The sequence below is a fragment of the Passer domesticus genome, chromosome 4 (genome assembly GCF_036417665.1).
Source record: "Passer domesticus isolate bPasDom1 chromosome 4, bPasDom1.hap1, whole genome shotgun sequence".
NCBI lineage: Eukaryota > Metazoa > Chordata > Aves > Passeriformes > Passeridae > Passer > Passer domesticus.
In genome coordinates this window covers 77,864,136-77,887,327 of record NC_087477.1, presented here as the reverse complement: position 1 = coordinate 77,887,327, position 23,192 = coordinate 77,864,136, and the positions used below count along the sequence as shown (strand labels likewise).

At 43.3% G+C, this 23,192-nt stretch overlaps 1 protein-coding gene and 1 long non-coding RNA gene across 5 annotated transcripts in view; one reads left to right on the top strand and one right to left on the bottom strand.

Annotated features, from left to right (window-relative positions):
- Positions 1-23,192, top strand: part of FGFRL1 (fibroblast growth factor receptor like 1) — a 170,689-nt gene that overhangs the window by 56,196 nt on the left and 91,301 nt on the right. The window lies entirely within an intron of this gene.
- On the bottom strand, positions 20,969-22,696 carry LOC135300121 (uncharacterized). Its single transcript, XR_010362003.1, has 3 exons — positions 22,520-22,696; positions 22,086-22,236; positions 20,969-21,160 (listed from the first exon to the last, which is right to left on the bottom strand). It is a non-coding gene; the product is annotated as an uncharacterized LOC135300121 (long non-coding RNA).

Here is a 23,192-nt window from a genome sequence, read left to right as displayed (position 1 = left end):
AATAAAAGCATGTAAGCATTGATTGCAGAGTTTTCCTTAATTGGGTGAGATGGTTTGGAGAGAACCAGCTGTTGTTCCTCCTCCCCAGAGAAGGTTCTGGGCTGACATAACCCAGCAGCAGGGAAGGTGGATGGATGTGGGAGGGAGGTGGGAAGGGAGAGCAGGTCCCACGCCTCCCCAAACTGAATTATGCATCTGTCACTGCCAGGTCTTGGAGGAGATGGCTCAGGCAGCAGCTGACACAGGTTCAGCACTGCAAGAGCAGGACAAGTGATGTGGCACTGTGTCTCAGCTGTTTGCATGAGTCTGGTTCAGTGTCTGGTTCATGGAGGCACCCACCCACCCACATCCCACCCCTCAAGGCTCCCCAGCAGTGGTGAATGGTCCTTTATCACCCCAAAGTAAAAGTGTGGCTGTGCAGTAACCATAGAGCTTGGCCATGGCTAAGCCCTTGGTGGTTGGTAATGAAATTCAGGGAATTCCAGGCACAAGTGCTTCTCCCTCTACTTTAATCTGGATGTCAGAAGCAATCTGTGCTGAGGAATGGAAGAGGCCACACAGATAACTCTGCACGGAGCAGCCTCCCAGGTGCCTCACAAGGGAGGTCACTTTGCTGTGGTTTCACTTTCCCTGGAAGGGAAATGAGGGATAGGGACTTACCAGAGGGAAGGGGTGCATTGCTGACGTGTTCACCCATCCCTGCATGCCAGTGAAATGAGAAGATGCATCTGGCACGAGGTCTCAGTGCATTTCTTCCTCCCTAGCTGATGTGGGGAGCTGCTGTGCTGCCCTGTGTTACAGCTCACTGGCTCTGGGCATGAAAGAATTCAGTTAATTTCATTTCTCATTGACATTGCCACGTAGGGGAAGGGGTTACTTTTGCTTTTTAAAGTCTGATGTGCATGAAATCTTACGTATTCTGTGTTTGAGAAGAGCAGCTAGTGGCTGTTCCAGTGCACAGCTGCTGAAGCACCATGGAATGACATGAACTGCTGTGAGACATGGAAGTTGAGGATGCTCCTATATCACTGTTGAGTCTAGCTGAGAATTTTTGGAGGTAACACTTCCAGGGTGCAAGATTCCAGCTCATAATAGCTAAAATTTTGAGGGAATGATTGATTTTAGTCATTCATCAGGTTCATTTAAAAAAACCCCAGCACTCGGCTATTATCATGTTTCACAACTGTGCCTGGGGGACTTTATCTTGGATCAGAAAAAGGCTAATTGTTGTACAAATAAAGAATGGTAGGAGTAAAATTGTCTCCCAGGGAGGTTGTGATTGCCATTTACTTTCTTCAAATGAAATGTAAGATTGTCTGATTTGGCATAGTTTGGGTTTGATCTACAATTTAGGTTACTTTTTATGAAAAAGCTTGAAAAGATAAAAAATGAATAGCAGCTGCCAGGATTGAAATGAAACACTCCCAAACTGCTGCTAGAAAAACTGACCAGATAGAAAAATGTTCACAGATTAAAGTTTTAAGAAAATGCTGAGGTTCTTTCATTATTTTTTGTTACCCCTCTTTGTAATAGAATTTTTCTTTTGACATTTCACAAAAATATCCGGGGACTGTGAAATCATTTTCCCCTCACTTTCTTCATGGCTGCTGCAATTAGACTGTGGCAAGGGGGTTTTGGGTTGTGGGATCTTTTGCCCATGGTTTTTCTTATCCCACTCTGAGCAGAATTACATGATCCAGCACTAAAAACAGCCGAGTCCAGTATTGCATTAGAGCACTGCTCTTGCTGCTACTGGCTGAACTGCACTGTTTCTTTTTGAATTATGGGGTCAGTTTTTGCAGGGCAGACAAGGCCATGATTATTCTCTGAATGTGGGACTGGTGATGTCATGCTGTTGCAGAAGGTAGGCTCTGCATGTGCTAAAATAGCCATGTATTTCATGACACAGAGAGAGAGCCCTCGTGGTTGTGGAGTAACATCACACATTTCAGTAATGCAGTGCTAAAGTTCTACTTCCACAAAATACGTGGCCATACACACACACAGATTTTTTTTTCAGGTAGCTTGATGTCATGTCCTGATCTGCAGAGATGTGATAAAATGCAGCATTTTTACATGCTGTTCATGTGTGTGTATATACAAATGCAGAGGAACTGATTGTAAGATGCTAAGCTTTGCAATAATCTTTTTTTATTTATAAAAATAGATTTTAAATAATTTTTAGTATCTTCAGTCCTTAGTTGCATTGTTTAAACATCCTGTTTTGCCTCTTCCCTTTCCACTTTGCCTTCCAGCAACAGTCACTGTATTTTAGCATGGCCTGTTGGCATTTCCAGGGTCAGAGGAGTTGAGTGGGGAGATCAGCAGGAGCACTCAGCCTGTGCAGGCAGCAGCAGGGCTGTATCATCAGAGGTGCATCAGCACCAGCCAGGGCACAGTGTACCTTCCTAAAGGCACTGGCAGGGTGGGAGAGAGAAGGTACACTCTCTGCCAGGCTTGCTTTCTTTCCTTGAACACCAGCCAGAGGTTCTCCAAGGCACACATTCTGGCTGCTCACCTGTGCAAAGCCCTTACCACCTCATCTCTGTGTCCTGCAGGTGCTGGTGTTGTGCACAGCCCTGTGCTGCAGTCTGAAGAGTGGCATTGCAAATGTTCACCATCCACTGGGTTTTGGAGCTGGGTGTGTTCCTAACACCCTGGGCTTGCAGGATGACACAGGCTTACTCACCATGAGCAGCGTGTTCACACAGGAGCAGAGGGACACAGTCACTTCTGTATGAAATCCTGGCTCCCGTGGCTTGTGTGGGCTGCTTTGCCTTAAGGCTGCTGCGCAAAGTTCCTTCCAGGTCAGACTGCTGCCCTTTAGTCCAACCTGGCTCTTGCTCAAGGGTGAAAATAGAGGGTTTCTTGTTCCAAAACAGCAGCAGAGCTGGTGGCCTCAGTCCAATGCACCTCCCAAACCAGAGCTGGCACCTATTTTCCTTACCTGTTTAGCCATGATTTATCCCACAGCCTTTTTCTGCAATGCCATGTGGGTCTGGAGTTCTGCTATCCTGTGTGTTGTGCAACCTCAAGCCAGACAGGGCTGAACTCTGTACCCTCCTTCTCTGTCACACCTGAGGACACAATCCCTGTCATGGCAGGGAAATGCACAATCACTCTGCTGTCAGTGATGTGAGTTCTGTCAGTACTGAAAACACCCTAAAATACATATAAATAAGAGAATAGAGTAGCTCTTGGCAGTCTCTGGAGCCCCTGGAAGTCTTCTTTACACAGCATGCCACATCTTCCTTCTTTTCTCATCTCTTGAGTCTGAGTATTTTCATTTTGCTCTTTCCACTTCCCTCTGGGAAAAAAAGTGCCTGGAGATTGTATGGCTGTGGAGTCAACCCCCTTCCTTCTCACAGTACATGATTATCTGCCTTACTTATTTTATTGAAACCAAAGATTAGGTTTGTGAACAACTGCTGACTAGAAAAAGAAAGGTTTGTAGTACAGTACTGTGGGGAGAAAGTGACAAAAAGACAGGAGAAGAAACAAAAAAGAAAAGAGAAGAAAAAGGAAAAGAGAAAAGATAAGAGAAAGAAAGAAAAGAAAAAAGAAAAGGAAAAGAAAAGAAAAGAAAAGAAAAGAAAAGAAAAGAAAAGAAAAGAAAAGAAAAGAAAAGAAAAGAAAAGAAAAGAAAAGAAAAGAAAAGAAAAGAAAAGAAAGAACAGCTTCACATTATTTTGAAAGTCACTCCAAAGAAATCCCTTTCACTTGTACAATAATTTCTTCTCCTGGGACATCTCTCTGCAATTGTTGTCCTCTTCCTTTAAGTGGTTACAGATTGAGAATGTGATATCCTGCCAGAAGAGTCTTGACTGCTCTACTTCAGGCTAAATGAACTGGAAAAAAGAAAGAAGCTTTATAAAATTGGTGCTTTCTGCTAATTGTTCTGCAGAGAGGCTCGTGCTAGTCTGTGTGCCAGGTCAAAACTTCTCATGGCACAGTTGTATTTCTTTCATACTTCTGTGCTGGGGGGATGTTTGCAGTAATTTTGTCAGGGGTGCTTCTCTTTACTATACCTGAGTGGATTTAAAAGATGTGCAGATGTGGCATGGAGGGATGTGATTTTAGTGGTGGACTTGACAGTGCTGGTTTAATGGTTGAACTTGATCTTAAAGGTCTTTTCCAACCCAAAGTGTTCTGTGACTCTGATTCTTTGCAGATGTGTCATCATGAGCACATCCACAGGCTGAACTCCTCATGCTGAGCTGGTTCCAGTCCTTGCTGTAACCCTTAGAGTTGCAGCTGACATTTGGTATGTGCCCACATGACTTCATGTCATGTCACTGTGTCCCTAAATTCTTAAAGTGATGGATTTTCCCTGTTTTACCATGACCTGCCATGCTGCTGCTCCATAAATCAGTGGTTTCCTTTTCTGTCTTTCACAAAAGAAAATTTTACTGGATAATTTTTGGGCACCTATTGACATAGTACACTGAGGTCTGCTGAGCTCCTCATGCAAGGCCGTGGGGATTTGTCCTGGAGTGGGGAGGCATCACCTGCTTGTCACAGCAGAGCACTGGGAGTCAAAACTGGATTCCTGATGCTGCTGCTACAGACTCACAGGGCAGCCTTGGGCAAGTCTCTCTCTCCCCACAGGCTGCATTATATTTGCAGTGAAAATAATGTGAAATGATGCCAGCAGAGATCCTGGCAGCAGTTATGTGTGATGTAGATGGACCCGGTATTTTCCTGTCTCTGATGTGTGTGAGACCACCAGACAAAGCTTTTTGAAGCCTTTAATTCATAATATATCCTGTGTCATCCTTATGTGACTAGGCAGCTATGCAAAGTATTATTACTTCTGGTTCTTGTATTCCTGAAGGGAATGGTGAGCAAGAACATCTTCCAGAGAATTTTCCATGCACAACTGAAGTGGAAGGAATTAAATTATTGACCTTCAAGATGGCGTTTCCCCTTCTTCCCTAAATTTTGGGTTTTGGATAGTTTGAACCAGCACTTTTTTATTGTTTTGCCTTAACTTCTGTATTTGAAACACCAGATCATTCACTATACCTCCTCTGTGCTGGATGTGCTCCAGCCTAAACAATCTCTATTCTGTGTGCTTAAATTCCTTTCTATAGTTTCAGCTGAATGTGGAATTCTTTTCTGCTCCTCTCTCTGAATTGCCATGTGCCATTCCTCAGGGCAGTGGGACAGCTCAAGTGATCCTCCCTGGAAGGGGCAGCATCTCAGTAGTGTGTGAAGCAGGGTCTGTGTAATCCTTTGGGATCTTTCAGGATAAAAAGCTGCTCTATAAATACTGTGTCATTTTCATTGTCATTCTGGATTCAGGAGTGAAGTGATCCAACTTAGTTAAAGCAGGATGAAGTGTCTATTTTCATATTTGTTTAATTGAACCACTCAGCATGTCTGATAGTAATGGCTTTATTTGAAGCATGTGGTTCTTATGAGCTGTTAAGTTACCAATAGCATTTGGATTAGTCTTTTTGCCAAGAAAGCCAGGTCAATTCTTCAGGAGAATTAAAAAAAACCCCAAAAAAACCTAAAGCAAACTTTATTTTAACAGTGTCTTGAATTTCACTTTAGGTTCCATAAATATTTGTCAGTGTTCCTTTTGTAATACCCCTGAGAGCCCTTGGCAAGACATGGGGTCTATCTCCAGAACACGGAATATAAATAAATTCCCCAAACCATGCTGGAGAATTGGAGGTAACTTTAGCCCATGCAAGAGACCTGAAGCCAAGTGAAGGGGTGATCGTGGCTCTTGAATTACTATTTGTAAAGAGAAGAGGGAATGAGAGGAAAAAAGGAAAAGTACTGAGAGAGCAAAATCTAAACATCAATAGAAAGTATGTGGGAGCCCACACCATCCTCTGCAGGAAGGTGGAGGTGATTTACCAAGGCAATGACAGAAAAGTGACTTCTGCTTGGATTGCAGGTGCTGTCTCCTCCTAATGCTTCCAGAAAAGTTAATATTTTTCTGATGCCCTAGAGAAAAATGGAGGAAATTTTAAATTTTTGATGAGGACTGGTAATACCATCTATTTCAGAAGATCAGGCCAAGAAAGCACTGGGGGAGCCACCCTATGAGCCCCATTCCCCCAGCTCCCTCTGAATACTTTTGATATTCCTGAGATCTGGATTCACTTCTGTGGTTTTCAGCACTATCTCTAAGAAAAAGAAAAAAGAAGCCTGTGATGATTTCAAAGACTTGCCTATGGTTAAGTACTTAACCAGAGGTTTAGGGTGCAGGGCTTTTGATTTAAGAGCAAGCCCTGTTCTGTGCAGTTGAGGGGGGAAATAGCTGAAATTTTATCCTATCCCTGACCACAGATTGAGATTACCAAAGCTGTACAAAAGCAGGGAGTCAGAATGAAGGAGGTGTATTGAAGGAAGCGGGACCTTGGCTTCTAGCAATGCGCTCTGGTTGCTGGATCAACTCCAATAAAAATTTAAATTCAGACAAGCTGAATGCCTTATTTGTCTGGTTGAGGGGGAAGAAGGTGGGGATGGGTGAAGTTTTTCCTTTACCTCTGAATGTTAAAATAATGGTAGTAGGATGTGAGAAGTATATATTCCTTAAGAATCAACTATTGTAATATCAGATAGTTGACAACTGTTTGTTTTTCTTCTTTATGTGCTTAAGCTGGAAAATTGCAAAGCATGGATAAATAGAGGTGTGAGAGGGGTCTGCTGGAGGAGAAGAACCTGTTTTATAGTGAGATGGGAGCCTATCTGTCCACAGATTTAGAATACACTACAAAATGCTTGACAACTTTTATCTCCCTTGAAATTAATGGGAATTGAGTGTTGCTGACACTTCACAAGATCAGCGTGTCTCTTTGCATGGAGAATTTCCAGCAATGATCAATGATCTCCATACCAGTCCTCAGTTGTCTGCAAGTACTAAAAGGAAAGTATAAAAGAACCATTAACCCCATGTTTACTGCTTTCAGACAGCTGTCTGGGGCTGTGTAGCTGTTGATATTCTATAGCTTTCTATTCCTGCCACACTCTTCCTACGTATGGTTTTGGACATGCAACTGAGATTTGCCAGCAGTTCCTTAATCTGGTTACTATGGAAGTTAAGGGAAAAAAAATCAGGTAACAACCTCCATCTGCAAAACTACTTCTGGTTTTGTGACTGGGATTCATACACAGTCAGCATAGTCAGATAATTTTTTACTTAAAAATACCCTCTCTCCCTCACCAGAACAGGAAGCATCTTTCCAGGAATGCTTGGGAAAGTGTTTGACTTTTATGTGACTGAGATAACTGGAAAAAGTATTAAGGCTGGAAAAGGTTTAACCAGACAGAAATACCCATCATACTCGATAGATGTATTACCTGTGCTCAATCTGTCCTATTCCTAAGTTACTGACATTTTTCTTCCCAGGCTGGTTATTTTTTTTTTAAATATGGACTTTCAGTTATCCTTTGGAGCTTCATAAAACTTTCTTAAAAAAGCTTTGCAGCCCATTTCTTAATCCTATTCCATCACACAGCTCATGCCAACAGTACGATTTGGCAAGGGGCTGTTTACCTTTCTGCACCAGGTCCAGAAAAAGTACAGGAGGGGCAGAGGCACAGCCAGCGTGTGCTGGCAGGGTGCACACAGGCACTTCTCTGCCTGCAGCAAGAGCTGCATTACTGAGGGGTCTGGGCAGCATTTACAGGAGCTGAGCACCAGTTCCTGGCTAACAAAGAAGGAGGGGAGGGATGCTTGCTTTGTTCCTGTACCCAGGGCTTTGGTTTACACAGCTTCATTGTGTTGCACAGGGCCTTCCTGCCCTGCAGCTTGACTTGCTCCGTGACAAATTATTCCTTAATTACTGGATGGCAGAAGAAAAGCTTTACAGCCCTGAGGTTATTCCTAACAAATCAGGTTACAGAAGACTTGAAAATTATATTGAGCAGAAAAGCACCATGAGGTTTCCTTGGGTGCTTGGGCTGTGTTAAGCTTTACTAAGGCAATGTGTTAATGAAGCTTGTTAAAATGCAATTATACGTTAATGCTGTGGATGCAGAAATGAGGATAATCAGCAGAGAGGTGCTAGTGAAGCTGTTGTGATTAGCATGATTGGTGTGTGACACTGCTGTGCTCACGGCCTTCACCTCACTGTGCAAGGTGGGTGAACACAAGAAGGCTGTGTCTCAGGAGCTCCCTGGGGGTATGAGATGAGGAGGATGGCAGGAAAATGGCTGGAGCAAAGCAGCAGTGAGATCACAAAATCTTATAACATAGAGTGGTTTGGGTTAGAAGGAGCCTCAAAGATCAATTAGTTCCAACCTCCCTGCCATGGGTAAAGACACCTTCTACTATCCCAGGTTGCTCCAAGCCCCATCCAGCCTGGCCTTGAACATTTTCAGGGATGCAACAGCCACAGCTTAACAGGGCAACCTGTTCCAGTATATGCTGAGTAAACAATTTCTTCCACTCATCTGATCTAAATCTCTTCTTCTTTTAAAATGTTCAGTGGTGTTGGCCATGAGGGTCAGCAGGATGCCAGGCTTGGCTGCTGACCAGGGATGGTGGGTTCCTGGTGCAGGAGAGCTTTAGGGGGCATGTGCAGGGAGAGAGCCAATGCCTCAGCCAGTGCTCCCACGCAAGGCAGGAAACACCTATGATTTTCTTTGAAAAATGTAAAAAGGCAGGAGAGAGCCTTGACATCTGGCACAGCTGGAAGAGGGTGGACCTCTGGTAAGGAAGAGGTGGTAGAACAGTGATTGGGAAGAGGCCAGGAGGAGCCTTGACAAGTGAAGAAAAGTAGCAGCTGTTTGATGTGGCAGCAAAAGGGAAAGGTGGATGTGAGGAGAGGGAGAAGTGGCCAGAGCAGTGCCTAGAAAAAAATTAATATGGATGAGGCAAGAGTGTGCTTTGCCAAGGCTGGAGCAGAGGAGTCTTGATGAAATATGATGGGAGTCTGGATGCAAACTCCAAGTGAGTGGACGGGCAGCCAGGGCTGGGCTTATCAAGGAGCTGCAGAAAGGCTTTGGCTCAGGGTCTGAGCCAGGATGGGGAGAGCTAGAGGGAGAGCAGAGCAAAAAATAAAACCAGGGCTGTGGGCCTGAGCGACAGGCAGGACAGTAGCAGTGTCCACAGCAATTAAGGAAGGAGGTGGGGAGGGGGAGGAAGATTAAGAGCTCTGAGCTTGAGCTGACAGCTCGACATCCAGGAGATGTCAGGGAGACAGGCAAGGTTTTCGTCCGGACAGAGAGAGACAGGCCCGGATGATCGGATCAGACAACTGGGGGGACTGATTTATGTGAGAAGATTAAAAGAGCTGCTTGTAAATATATGTATAGCTTGGCTAAGTGACACCTGAGGGGACAATAACTGTCTGCAAGTGTATGAAGGGATTGGATACTGGAGCCAGGAGGAGGGGGAGGGAGCAGTTTAGGAGCGTAGATGAGGATTTTGACTAAGGCAGTGGAATGAGGCAGAGCAAAGCTGGCTGTATCACCTTGTTAGGGAAAATATCTCCCCTGGAAAACAGAGAAGATTCTTTGGTGAGTCTTAAGAGCTGCATATCCATCTAGGTTCCCATCTGCCTGTGATCACAGGGTGCCTGGCAATCTGGTGTGTGTCCTCACAGCACCTCAAGAGAGGAAGGTGTCACCAGCTTTGTGCAGTTGTGCAATTTGTGGCACTTTGGTACCTTGTGTGACCCTTGCTCTCTGACTATCAAGGACCTAAGAAAGTACCTTGTCCATTAGGTTCTCTTCCCTTTTATCTGTCTCTGTTTTAAAGGGCCATTTCTGCAGAAAGTCCAGAGAGATGGATGGGAACAAGACCTAATGGGGCTCCTCCAGCCCACAGTTTGTGGCATTTTCTCCACCTGATCCTTACAACTTTTTAACTTAGAAAGTTTTACTCCTCTGTGAAGCCAAAGGAAGGAGCAGCAGGTATTAATTTGTTTCTGCTGGGCTCATCTGTGGGCCAGTGCCAGTCCCTAGTGCCTTGTCTCTGCCTTTTTGGGTATTTCAGAGGGAGATGCAGGGCATCTGCAGGAGGCAGCTCCAGAGCGAGCTATCTATTGGGAGATTTGGTTTCCTTGCACTGGTTACAGCCTTTTGCAAGTCCCAGATTTCTATTAATTTTGAGCAACATTGCTCAGAACATGAAAGGGTTTTCCTAGGAAACTTTAACAGAGCACTGAGAAAAGTCAAAGGAATGAGCATAAAGTGGATCCATCCCAAGGTTTGTTATTTGATTTTCTGGTGGAGGTTCTGCTGTGATACCAGATGGGGTTTAAATCCTCTGATAAATCTTTCAAAGAAAGAGCCCTATTTCCAAAGTTGAATACCAGCTGTCTCCTTCTCTCTGAGCACCCCCTTCATACCTATCCTTGTCTGGCTGGTCTTTACATTGTTGTCCTAAAGAGGTGAAGTTCATGTGGTGACATTTTTTGAGGGTCAATCCATCTCCATCCCTTCCAGCAGCTTTTAAGCCTATAAGCCAATTTCACACACTTTGTTTGAGAAGGAGTGATGTGAAAGATACTAAGTTCAAACTTTGTGAAAATGGGAAGTCATGTAGAAGGGATTCTAATTGTGCTGCATCCCACTGCCACCACACTTGGAACAAAGGCCATTGCAAGTATTCAGCCTTTTCTAAATATATAAATGAATTTTCTAAATAAAGAGACGGTAATGCAACAGTGACAAGCAAATAGATAAATGAAGATGTCATCAGATTCTTGCCCCTTAATAGGCCCTGGGAAATGGCTCCACAGAATGTGGGGCCATTGGAAATGAAGCTTTGTTAATAAATTGCCTGTCTTGCAAACTGTCCCATCGCCAGTGTGGGGTGGACAGGTATCAGTGGGAGATGCAAATTGCTGGTGGCTGTTGCACCTCTTTCTGTGCATGAGGTGCTCAGGGTGTCATCCTTACCAGTGCCAAACTGAATTTCATTATCTATTATCAATTATCAATTATCAAAAAATAATATAGAACCAAATAGTACAGAACCAAATTATACAGAACCAAAATTCATTTCCAGCTCTTCATGCAGACTTCAGCTGCATTTTAATGGTGGAGCCCTTCAGTAGAGACCAGAGGTCTCTGACCCATGAAGATTTCCTTTTTCCTGCAAGGAGTTTGTGTTTGACCTTGGCAGTCACAGTTACTAGCAGAGCTCCCTGCTCTGACTTTCACTTCTGTTTCTGCAGGACCAAAACCTGTGGGGTCCTTCTGAATATTTCCCTCCTCACCCAATATTGCTGAAAATGAGCCTGAAGTGCTGACAGACAGCAGCACTCTCAGTGTGTAGGAATCCAACATAAACAGACTTGCTGGTTGTGTTCTTGGACATGTTAAACGAGGTCCCTGCTTTGATCTTCCTTGCACTATCCTAAAGCCCAGCAAGCAAAGGCTAAGTAAACAGACCTTTGATTTCAGGGCTGTTTGGAGCAGAGGTCTTGTAAAACTTTTATCAATGGCAGAGCTGAGCTACTGAAGGTCCCTCTTGGACTGTAGGTGCTGCAAGAGTAGCAGTGTGGTTTTATTGACCCTAACATCTCCCTGCTTCCCATAATGACAAACATCTGGGAATATGAGCCAGCTTCCTGTTGATTGTAATGTGCCAGTTTCTCTAGGAGAGACACCTGCTTATAATCTCCTGTATGGTGAATGGAGCATAAGCTATTTCAGATCCTACAGCTATTGGATCCCACAGCCAGTGCAGCCTTTTGTTAATGCATGTCATAAAGATGCTTAAAAAAAAAAATCACATGGGACACATCCGTGGGAAACGCTCACGTTACTAATCCTGTGTGTTCAATACTCCTTGGTCAAACCCCACAAAAGCCAGTACTCTGGCTTGAATGTTACAACAAATTGGATTTTATTTATTTGTTTCCTGTTTTCAGAGCATTTAGTGATTCCCCACAATCACAAAGGTCATAAATTTTCTTTCATGTTTAAATAAACAGGAGGTTCTCCTTCAGGATCATGCCCTCCAAAAACAGACAGTAAAAAACAAGCACCTAATATCACAAGATTTAAAAATTAAAATTGTGAATTCTGGCAAACTCCCCTCAATGGATGAAACACAGGAGTTGGATTGGCCTCTGCTTTCTTCTAATTTAGTATTTGTCTTCTGGTGAATTACATGAAGGAAGCTTTGTTTCCCTTATATCCACCATAGGAAAGTGATGTAGGAGAGTGAGATCTTGCCAAGGTATTTTATTTTTCAGAAGCATTACCAAATTTTCATTGTTTTCAACACTAAAAACCACTGTATAATAATGGAGTCCAGGCTGTTCCCAGTGGGCCAAAGCTCTGAACTCTCATGGTGGAGCCATTTCAGGCAAAGCTTGACTGGGCTCAGGATCAAAACGAAGTGTTTTGCTCAGGCCTACCAATGATTACTGCTTCATATGAGGAGAAATGCTAAATGATAAAATAATTGGCCAAAAATAATGGACCAGTTGTTCCACGCCCATAGCGCTCCTGCTGTACCTTCTAGAAGTAAAGCAGAGATTGTTGGTGGAGTAAATTGTGAGTCAGAGTGCATCTAGACCCTCTTGTCTTCTGCCCTCACACTTTTACAGTTTGGCCTTAAATGATGACCTTTCTTACACTGCCTGTTCCGCCTTAGTCATGAACTGATCCTTTACTGTCAGTAAACAATGCAGCACTGTTCTCCCTTCGGAAGTCAATTTTGTCTTTTGTTAAATAGTCACATCCACTATTAGATAAGAAGTGTTTTTAACAGCCCTCTGTTTGTTGCTATTTGATGGCAGTTCTTTGATCCCCGGAGGGGTTTGCGGCGCTGTTTGTGATATACAGCAAATCGATTTTACACATTTCCGTCTTTTATCGATGAGTCTTCCAATGGGGTTTCACCATAATCAGATTGGAGAATACCATGGCACAGACATTGGGAAGGGGTTGGAATTCACATGCAATAAAGATTAGGGGATTAGCAGTTGATTAGGAATGTGCTGATTTCCCCAGCCTCAGGTACAGCAAGGGATCCTGCATGTCTGCTGTTCTCTGACCTTGGGCTTTGACCTCTTGACTCCTTGCTCAGAAATGCCAGCGAGCAGCACAGAGTGATTCCTGACGTGGCTTCCCTCAAGAACAAGTTCAAGTCACTTCAACAGTAAAACCTATTTCTGTGAGCGGGGAAGCCCAGAAACGCTTCTGCAAGTGGCCAAGCTGCTCGGATGTGCATCAGCTGTGGCAGCACTTGAGTGTGCGGGCAGGAATTCCTGCTGACAGCTGATGCGCCGTGCGTGTGCCGGTACCCGCACGCGCGCGATGGGATGCACGCAAGACAATATTTCCCCGTGCACAGCTTTTCCTAGATAGCGCCTGTGCTCTCAAGGTTTCTCCCCCTTCCACTTGCAGGAGGGTAGCTGGGACTGCACATTACCAGACACTGAGGTAATAGGATTGCGCATTAATTGATATTCCAGTGGCTCTATCTACCTGCTGGATACGACGTTACATTCCACTGCGCAGCCCGCCAATGGAATGGCCTCACTTGAAATCACGGAGCAGTTGGTGTCAGCAAAACTCCCATGTGCCTCTGTAGCTGCTGAAGTTTGGGCAGCTCAAATAAAGCAACAGGCTGTTCCAAGAACAGCGGGTTGGTAGTCTGCTTGTGTATCAAATAATAATTAGCACCGTCTTGATGCTGGTGCAGATGTACAAGGATAAATGGCAGGCAATGTGGGATGTTCAGCAAAGGAGAAGTATTTCCAAATCCATAGTTTGGGGAATCTAAATGGGTTTTTATTTTAAATATTTGTTTTCAGTAGTTCAATTTTGGCAGACTATACCCAGTGCTGGGTGCTGGTTTGCTAATACCATTCATCCTGACGCATGCCATGCTGGTGTGCAACAGAGGTGTAGGAGGAATACCTTCCTCCAGGTGATGTGAGGCAGCTTTTGAGCAGCAAGGAGTGCAGCAAACCTTTGGACATACCAGATTAAATGAAAATCTGATTTTATCTGATTTTAGAAGCTCAGCAGTCCCAGGACTGTACAGCATAGCCTCTGGCAGTCCTAGGTGGTGCAATTGGACATAGTAAGTCAGACAGAACAACAAGTCTTCACTTTCTCCTAGTAGTAAAACAAATAAAGCCAGGTAAGAGTGCACTAACCCTGTTGGGAGCAAACCAGAGGAGGGGCAGAGGAAATGGGCCCATTTGAATCTCTCCCAGATGCAGGCAGGCTGCAGAAAGCTGCACTTGCCTCTATCCCAGTGAGTGTATTGTGTTTTTACATCAGGTACTGTGTGCTTCAGTGTCTGAAGAGCAGGAACCAGATGGGAATGTTATAAGAATTCAGTGATAGTTTCCCTATGCAGGAGACTTGGTGTCTGTTGAGTTTAAATGTAGGTTTTCAATGAATCAGTCTTGGGAAAATTTTATTTTAAAGTGCATTCAAGTATTTTCCCCTCCTGGAAGTGATGTACAGGTGTGCATAAGCTAGATTGTAGAATGGCACAACATTCTACAATGGAACAAATCTTTCAAGTGAAATATTTGGTGCTGAGGAGGTGATGTTCACACTAAAGGCACTCTGGGAGTTTATTCTGGATCAGCTCCAGCCTGGTCATGTAGGTTGAGTGCTCGTTAATGGAAATGCGAGAGGACAGCTTCTGCTTTTGTTTTCCCTGGGTAACAGTTTTTTTTTGTTTTCCAGGTAGCAGTTGCTGAGTGTCTGCATTAGCAGCTGGTGGGGTTTGGGAAGATTGGATCTATAAAGCAAAACATTTGGTTTTGAGGAGGTGGCACCTCCATTTCAGAGGAGTGTTTCACTTCAGAATAGCTTTAGTTTGATTCTGAGAACTAAATGCCCCTTGCAGCTCAATTTCACACAAAAGCAACTTAGTCCATGTGCACCAAAACAGCTTCATGATGTGAAGCAAAGTATAATTGGTGGTGAAAATCAAAAAACTAATTTTAAAGTATGTCTCTGGTCGAGATTAAGACACTGATGTAGGCATATGTAAGGTAGACCTTTATGATGAGACTTTAATTCAGAGAGAAAGAGCCAGCTCCACACCTACCATGGAGGATTTGGTAGGGCAACAGTGAATTATTTCAGGCAAGATTTTAAAATGCTGATGTCTTAAAAGTGTGTTGCATTTTTCTTTTGGAGCAAGATTTGTTTTTTTACTTTTAATTTTTCTTCCAGAGCAGGACAAGTTATATATATAAATATACACACAGACATAAGTATATATATCTTTGTATGTGTGTATAAATATATATATGTGTGTGTATACATAGATACATATTTTTGTTGTTGTTGTTGTTGTTCATTACTGTCCAAAATCAATTCTGTTTTCAGAGTTTAGGAACACAACAACCAATTAAAATATTACCATTGCTTAATCAACACACTTTTAAAATCACAACTTTTTGCTTGCATGTGTTTTACTTTGATTGGCCAAAATTATTAAACAAAATATTTCTCAAGCTGAAAGAGGGAGAAAACCAGGCAAAACTCTTTGAAAGAGAAAACCAGGTAAAGTCTTCTGTCTTGACAAAAATGTGATTTTCTCATAGGAAAACAGTTCTGCCAAAGGCTCCATACCAAGCCTGCTATGCAGCCATTCAGCTGGAAATGCTTTCTGTTCTAGAGAAGCCTCTGAAAATATCTCCAGTTCTTAAATACCACAATGTTTATCTCTTTGTGGTCACCATCAAACAGTTGTTACCACGCTTTTGTGGTGACCAAACATAGAAACCCCCAGAGATGAGGGCAGAGGAAAGGGAGGGCTGGGAGCAGCCTTGCCATGCAGGGCACTGCCACTGATTTCCCAACAGCAGAAGGCTTAGGGATATTTTGGCAGTCTCATGATCAAGAGTGAATGTTCAAGATGGTTTTCTTCTGAGTCCCTAGTGCACTAATCACACCTTTTCCATCCTGGGTATTGGGAAAGGCCAGTAGGAACCAGCAGTGGGTGGAAGAGTTTAAAGTCTTCTCCACTTTTACACCTTAGAGTGAATTCTGGTTAAAAAGGTTTTTAAGAATATTTTGAGGAAAACCAATTCCTTGGATACAAGTGAAAAAGGCTCCTGTGTCAGACTATGGCTGCTGTGGAGTAGCAGGAAGGCAAACCAGCTATTTAAAGGTCTGTGTTTGCATCGTTCTGTGTATGGCACAGAGTCAGCCATCGTGGTTTCTGTTTTCCTGCAGACATAAACAATGACACTTACCATTTCCTGCTTGCACAATGCTCACACAAGAGCCTGTCCATAAGGGAAACGTCTAATTACTTATTAAACCCTGCACAGTGCTCAGATGGGTTAAATATTGACTACCAAGGTTCAAGGGGAGCCTGTGTCACCAGACATGAACTTGGGCATCCTATTTTCTAGGAGCTGTTCAGATCAAATGGATAGGTGACAAAATGCTGCCTGCAGGGAGGGGGGACAAAGAAAGGGAAAACAATCAGAAATTTTGTCTCAGAAATAAACACCTACCTTTGGAGCCTGGGGATTTGAAATGTAGTTGCTATTGGTGGCTCGAAGGGGAGTTTTGTTACAAAAAAAAAAAAGTGAATTAAACTGAGTCTTGTGGAGTGTTTGGTTTGTTTTACTGAAAGTTACAAAGATGTGGGTGATTTGGCTGGAAAATCCACTAGGCTTGAAAAGCAGGATTTGCATAGCTGGGAAGCAGTTGGAAGGGCATAGTACAATGGTATTTATGTTAAAATTTGGGTAGATCCAACCCAGAAGGTAATTCAGGGCTGCCTGACTGGATTGTTTCCCAGAGATTATGGGAAGCAAACAAATGGCTTGTGTTGGCAGGAATGGTCCCTCTGTGACCTGTGGTGGAGGTTTGGGTTAGGTTTGGAGAGAGCGGGTTGGGGCTATGGAATTTCAGTTGGGTTCTGGATCCTCCCTCAAGCCAGAGGATTTCTAGCTTTCTTCCAGAATTATGCTTGTCCTTCCTGGAAATATCAGGCTAAAAAAAAAAAAAAAAAAAACCACAAAAAACCCCCTTCTAATTTTAAAAAACTTAGCCATGTTTTAAGGCTATTTCTTTTGAAAAAATGCCCAACAAATTAGGAATGACATTTTTTAGATGGTCTTGCCTTCTTGAATGGGAATGGAAGAGATAGATTGTGAGGGTGTGTGTGCCAACACACCTCTGTTGAACTTATCTCTTCTCTAAAAAAAGTATTCTGATTATCCATTAAGCTGCATACCTGAACTGCACCGTCAGTATAATTTTAGCATTTGAGTAGAAATATTAGTCCTCTCCTTTGGCCCACAGTAATCCCACTGGCAGCACTTGAGAAACAATAAATAATATCATTTCTTCCATGCTAGAAACTTTCCAGCATATGAAGTCTGTTTCTTCAAAGGTAATTTGAAGTAATCCTAACTCTCCTTTGCGTGTGCTACCTTGAAACCTGAGGGATAAAGTTACTATTTTTTGCTGCTGAAAAAATGTTCAGCAACAATTGAAATTGAATGTCACCCATGCACATTTAATTTAATAAGATGGTAATTTCATGTTAAATAAATACCAACTGATTATTGAAAACATATGCTCAAAGGATTTAGAAACTATGTAAGAGATACGTATCTCATCTACTGTTGTTGAACTAATAAATCTAAGCAATAATCAAGTGCCAATTGTTTAACATACAATAACTATTTTATTAAATGTCAGTGAAATGTGTATGCAGGACACTTAATTAAATGGAACATGTTCCCAGATATTCTAGTTTTCTTAGTTTTGGAACATCTAGAGTAGGAAATTTACTGGCAGCCTTCACACAAGGGGCTAGTTATTACTCATGTAAAAATATGGCAGGTACTTTCTGTGCTATCAATAAATATCCATTTCATCAGCAAAGCAACTCCTACCACAGAGGAAGGGAAGAAAGAGAAGATATGGCACTTCACTTGCTGTGAAATGGATCTGCAGAGCTGTTTTCTCCATCAGGTTGTTGGGCTGAGCCATGCACCCCAAGCCTGGAGCTTGCTTCTGCAAGCAGTCCATGATTTCCAAATCTAAGCCTGACCAGCCATCAGGGCTGGTCAGCAAATACTTGTGGTGTTTTTGTGTTCCTCACTCAGAGTCTTTGTTCTACGGAGATGCTGTTGGTTTTTTCTTTAATCTTGTGATTGTTTTTGATAAGCATTGTTTTTGTCTGTGGGCGCCTATGTTTTCAAGCCAAGAAGGACCCATTAGCTCATCTAATCTGATCTCCTCATGTCACATACCAAAGCATTTGGACCAGTTACCCCCACGCTGACCCCTACTTTGCTTGGCTAACACATACCTTTTGGAAATGCAAACTCTTTTGTTTTGAAAATATGAAAAGACGTTGGATTCACCAGTCCTTTGAACTGCTTATTCCATTAGTTAATGGGATACATGGGCAACACATTCGTCCTTTTATCTCTCTCAAAAAGCATTTTTATCAGTTCTGCTCTCCATGTAATGGCTTCCAACTGTGCAGAGAGCCAAGAGTTCCTCTCTTTCAGGAACACCTACTCCTCTTGATTGAAACTGTTCCCAGTACTCCTCTGTAAAGCCTTCCCTGTGGGATTTGCTCCTTGGTAGAGTTTGTCCTAGCAGAGCCAGGCCTCTGTCCATTCATCCATCATTACAGCCTGAATGCCAATATAAATAATGGTATTAATGATATGCAGAGAGTGTGATTACATAATCCTCATGCTGGTCTTGCAGAGAGGGTTAAACTATTATAGAAGAGGTTAAACTCTGGTTGTAAGCAGGAATTGTCCAGCCCAGCTTTGCAGCAGCAGGTACCCCAAGATAGGCAACTCTGGATGTGTGTTTCAAACATGGCTTTTAGGTGGCCCTTTCCAGCTGCATGTGTACATTTTGAAGCATGGGAAAGGTGAAGAAAATCCACTTTGCTGTGAACCACTCTGTCAGTAAAGACTTTGGAAGCTCAGGTTTTACAGTGATGAGCATGGTGAAGGCCAAATGTTGCCTCAAGTTTTGGTGTAAGAGATTGTGTTTACACCAAATGAGCAGTTTGGTTGGTAATCTCTGTCCAATTCCTTCATCTCACTGTTGTAGTGAAACATTTCTGTGCTTAGCTCTATTTTCCTCATAGGACATACACTGTCTGTGGTATTCCAGCCCCTCATGCTAATTCCAAGTGTTGATGGGTTGTTTGGGTGCTTCATTGTAAATGACTTTGCTAATTTGCTAACACAGAACTTCAAAAGAAGTCTTATCTACATAGAAAGTGAATGTGTTTGGTATTAAATAATAAAATATACATAACCCATGGGGCTCTTAAAACTTATTTAACTTCTTTATAAACTTTACAATACAGTATGTGGATATTATAAATTACTTTCTATTCCAAGAAACTGTCCGGGCTTGTTGACCTTCCCTGGAATTTCCTCTTTGTAATTATGTTTAATGTGTTAATAAAGTTCACTTTGAACTGTATGATGGCAAATGGTCTCATAGGACATGGGTCAGTGCTGGTGCGTTCACCATATGTGAAGCTTGATATTAGTGAGCAGTTTAGTTGTAGGAATAGCAAGGATAAGCCCAAACAATTGCAGAAGCAGTATCTCCTCCCCAGGTTAGCAGTAAAAAGGGGTTCATGGAAAGTTAGGAATGTGAAGTGGGAAATCATTTAGCTTTCACTGCTAGGTGTTACTAAATTATAGTGCTGGGTTTGAGTCACTATCAAAACATCATATATTTAGAGGGTTTTCACACAGAGCTGTAAATCATGTTTACTACATGTATGAGTTGAATGAGTGCATGAACTTTGCAGTGCAGCCCAGGAAAATATAATTGCATGTGTGTGTGTTTTTGTCTGTGAGAAATATGGACAGGAAGCTCCAGGCTATTCCACTCTTGCGTCTTAAATACACTTCTAGAAGTTGTTTTTGCTCTTCCTGGAAATAGCTATTTGCTAAAGCATAGAGGCTTTCTTGGGTTTTACATAACTTCTTTTGCCAAGAAATGGCAACTACTATCCCTTCCCAAGGCACTGGGGAGGAGAGCAGGAATGCTAGTAAAGCAGTGTCAGCAGCAGAGCAGCAAGTGGGGCTTTTCTGTGGTGTAGGAATAGTGGATATAAATTGAAAATTGCCCAGCTGTTCAGTAAGACAGGTGTAGGGTCTGTCTTTTATATAATGGAACAGAATGGGGATTCCAGTTGCTTGTATTCGTAAATGAGGCAAATAAATCTGCACACTTGTCTGCATGTATATGAGCAGAAATATTTAAAACAAATGAGGTGATCATGGCATTTCCTTGTTAATGTTTGACTGAGTTTATATGATCTTGAACAGAAAACTTGGCATCTGGCTGAGCTTGTTGGTTTCTTTCTGGTTGTGTTTATATGTATTTGCAGATGGGGAAACTACAAGCAAGAAAATAACTTGGTGGAAAATGTACTTTCTGGATTGCTTAAATTATATTTTAAGCCTGATTGCACCCTGGCTCTTGGAACTCCAGGCATGATCCCTGCTAGTAACTAAAATTATTTGAATGTTATGGGGCAAAGTTATATTTAGTTTGTATTTGGAGAAAGAATAACAACGAAGCACGGGGGCAGGCAGCTGCATTCTCATCACTTCTTCCCGAGTCACATCCACAGATGTCAAATCCCACCCTTCTCCCTCAGCCAGAGTAGTAAGAAATTATTCTCTTACATTGTTGAGCTGAGGACAAGGGGGACTTAAGAAAACCTGCCCCCACTGGGCTTGTGTCGAGGTGGGGCTTAACTTTCTGATCTCCTTCTGTTCAGACAGGCTGTAGAACCAGCTGCTCCCTCTCCACTGTGATGGGGTTTAAAAGCAGTGCCCTGTGGCCATAGAGAGCTGTCCTTGCCTGGTGGAAAACTGCAAGAGTTCCCTTTCCCTTCCTGACCACAAAAATGCCTGAAAATCTTGGATGGAATATCTACGTGGGTCTTGTTTTCATGCCCTTCTCCCGTACCCCATGAAAAAATGCTACAAGAAGTAATTTCTGTGTTCAGGAGCATCACAGAGTGGAGATTTTTGGCACTTAAGAAAGGCTGATGTTTCCAAGAATCACTGCCTGATGGCTAAGAAATGAGGGGGAGCAGAGTGTAGGGACTCCTCCAGGATTTACACTCAGGACCAGAAGGCACTTGCCCTCTGCTGCTCCACCTTGAGAGGATCCACTCTGCAGCTTTGGCCCGTGAGTGCAGGCACATGGCAGTTGACAGGATTCATTCCCCCTAGCCAGAGAGATGGTACATATTAGCATTAATGTTGCATTAATAAATACATGAAGTCACTATTTTAACAGTCTGGTTTAATGAAATGCTTTCAGGTTTCAGAGCTATCCCTTATGCTGTTGCTCTCCAGTTCTTGGGGTGTTGCCTTGCCCACAAACATGGCAAGAGAAGTGCTATAATGAGCAGACACGGGGTATTGCACTCAAATTAGAGCATTTCTGCTCACACACAACACAAAGCTGGGGTCCAGGACAGCACAGATCCTGACACTGGCTGCTTGAGCAGTAATTTCATCTGCCTTTTAACGCTGCCTTAGAGCACGGGACAGACACTGGCAGCGGTGAGGGATGGGAGGTCAGTCAGAGCCAGGCTTCAGCTTGTTTTTACCTCCCTGGCAGCTGTAGGTGAAGCAGCAGGTGCTTTCCTGGGATTTTGCCTCGCTAAGCAGCTGTAGATATGTATCCAGCCTGCAGGGCCCGTGTCCTGGGCTCTGCTCCCACAGTGCTGCTCTCAGCTGTGAGCACACACGTGCCCAGCCCTGCAGGGTCAGACACCAGGGACACTCCCAGATCAGTGCCTTGGGAGGGCTAACTGGGCACTCTGCCCTCCTGGAACCCCCTGGCATATTACGGGCCAGTTCTGGAAGGTGGGGAGCTCCTGTCAGTAGCTGCATGCAGGAAATTGGCAGGCTCAGCATGTTTTTACTACATCTTTTTACTCTGTTCATGCAGCAGGAGATGGAACTGCTATAGAGAAACCTTGGGCATTAATTTCCAAGAGAACCTGAGCAGTGCTGAGCAGTTTAATATCTGGATTCAGAGGGGGGAGATGTTTTTGCCTAAACAGTGTGTGAGGCAGCTCTGTGTCAGTAGCACCCGCTGCTCAGAGGACATTGGAGAAGGGCCTTTTTTCAAAACAAACTTACCCCTCTCTGCTGCCTCTCCTGATGCCTCTGATGGTGCAGAGTGGTGAGGTGTGCCAAAGTGTGTCTTGACTGGAAAAGCATTCATCTGTCACTGTTGCAGTCCCAAGGCAGGGCTCTACAGATATGTAGTGAAATAAGACCCAATGAATGTCTGTACATGAGAAAGAGAGATAGACATACGTGATGATATCAATATTTTATTCTTGCTGTAGCCCAGCTTCAGGAGGTCCAGCTTGCCAGGGCGTCTGAAGCCTCTGGCGTATGTGAAGGTGCTGAATTATATTGTGCTCTTTGTAAACACAGTAGTAAATTACGATATTGTAATAATTATCATAGTGCTTGACATTTACATCAGAACACTGATTCCAGAGAGTACTGCTTGAGCAGAATGTTATTAATGCAAAGATGATAGGTAATAAAATGGAAATACTTACAGCAGAAACAAGGCCTTGTCATCTTTGTCCTAGAGCTGGACGCTACTGAGAAGTGCATGCTGTATCTGGCAAAATTCACAGCAGGAAAAAAGAGTGAGGGGAGGGTTTTATTCCTGTTCCTGAGAAAGCTGCTGGAGGAGCTAATGAAGAGCTGCAGTAATGTTTTTAGGCAGAATGGCTCTAAGAAACGCACCCTTTTCTAAATGTCATAAAGGTCTGCGGATAGATCCTGTGACAGGGACTGATCCAACAATTCCTCAGAATGAAAGGTCAGTCAAAGGAAAATGGCATTTAGGAGGACCAAGCTTACCACTGACCCAAACATGTGACAGGTCCAGAGGCAACTCTGGTGCCATCAGGAGCCCCGCTTGTGCAGGCTGCCCCAGAGAAGCACATGACGTGACTGGGAAACTATCTGATTCCTCCAGGTCTCAAAATTCATCAGGAGTCACCATGAATGTCGGAAGGAAAGGGATTTTCAAGGAGCCTACAGCAGGCTTCCAAGCAGGGAGGAGAGTGCTCCTCTCCCCACTGTCCCTGCTTGCCCTGCACCAAACATTTTTTTCCCCCAGTACTAATTATAGATCTGTTTTTGTCATTTGAATATGCATGAAGGAGTGTCCTGGCTTACAGGCAGGTTGCAGTGAAACTACTCTTAAAGTTTGACTTGGTT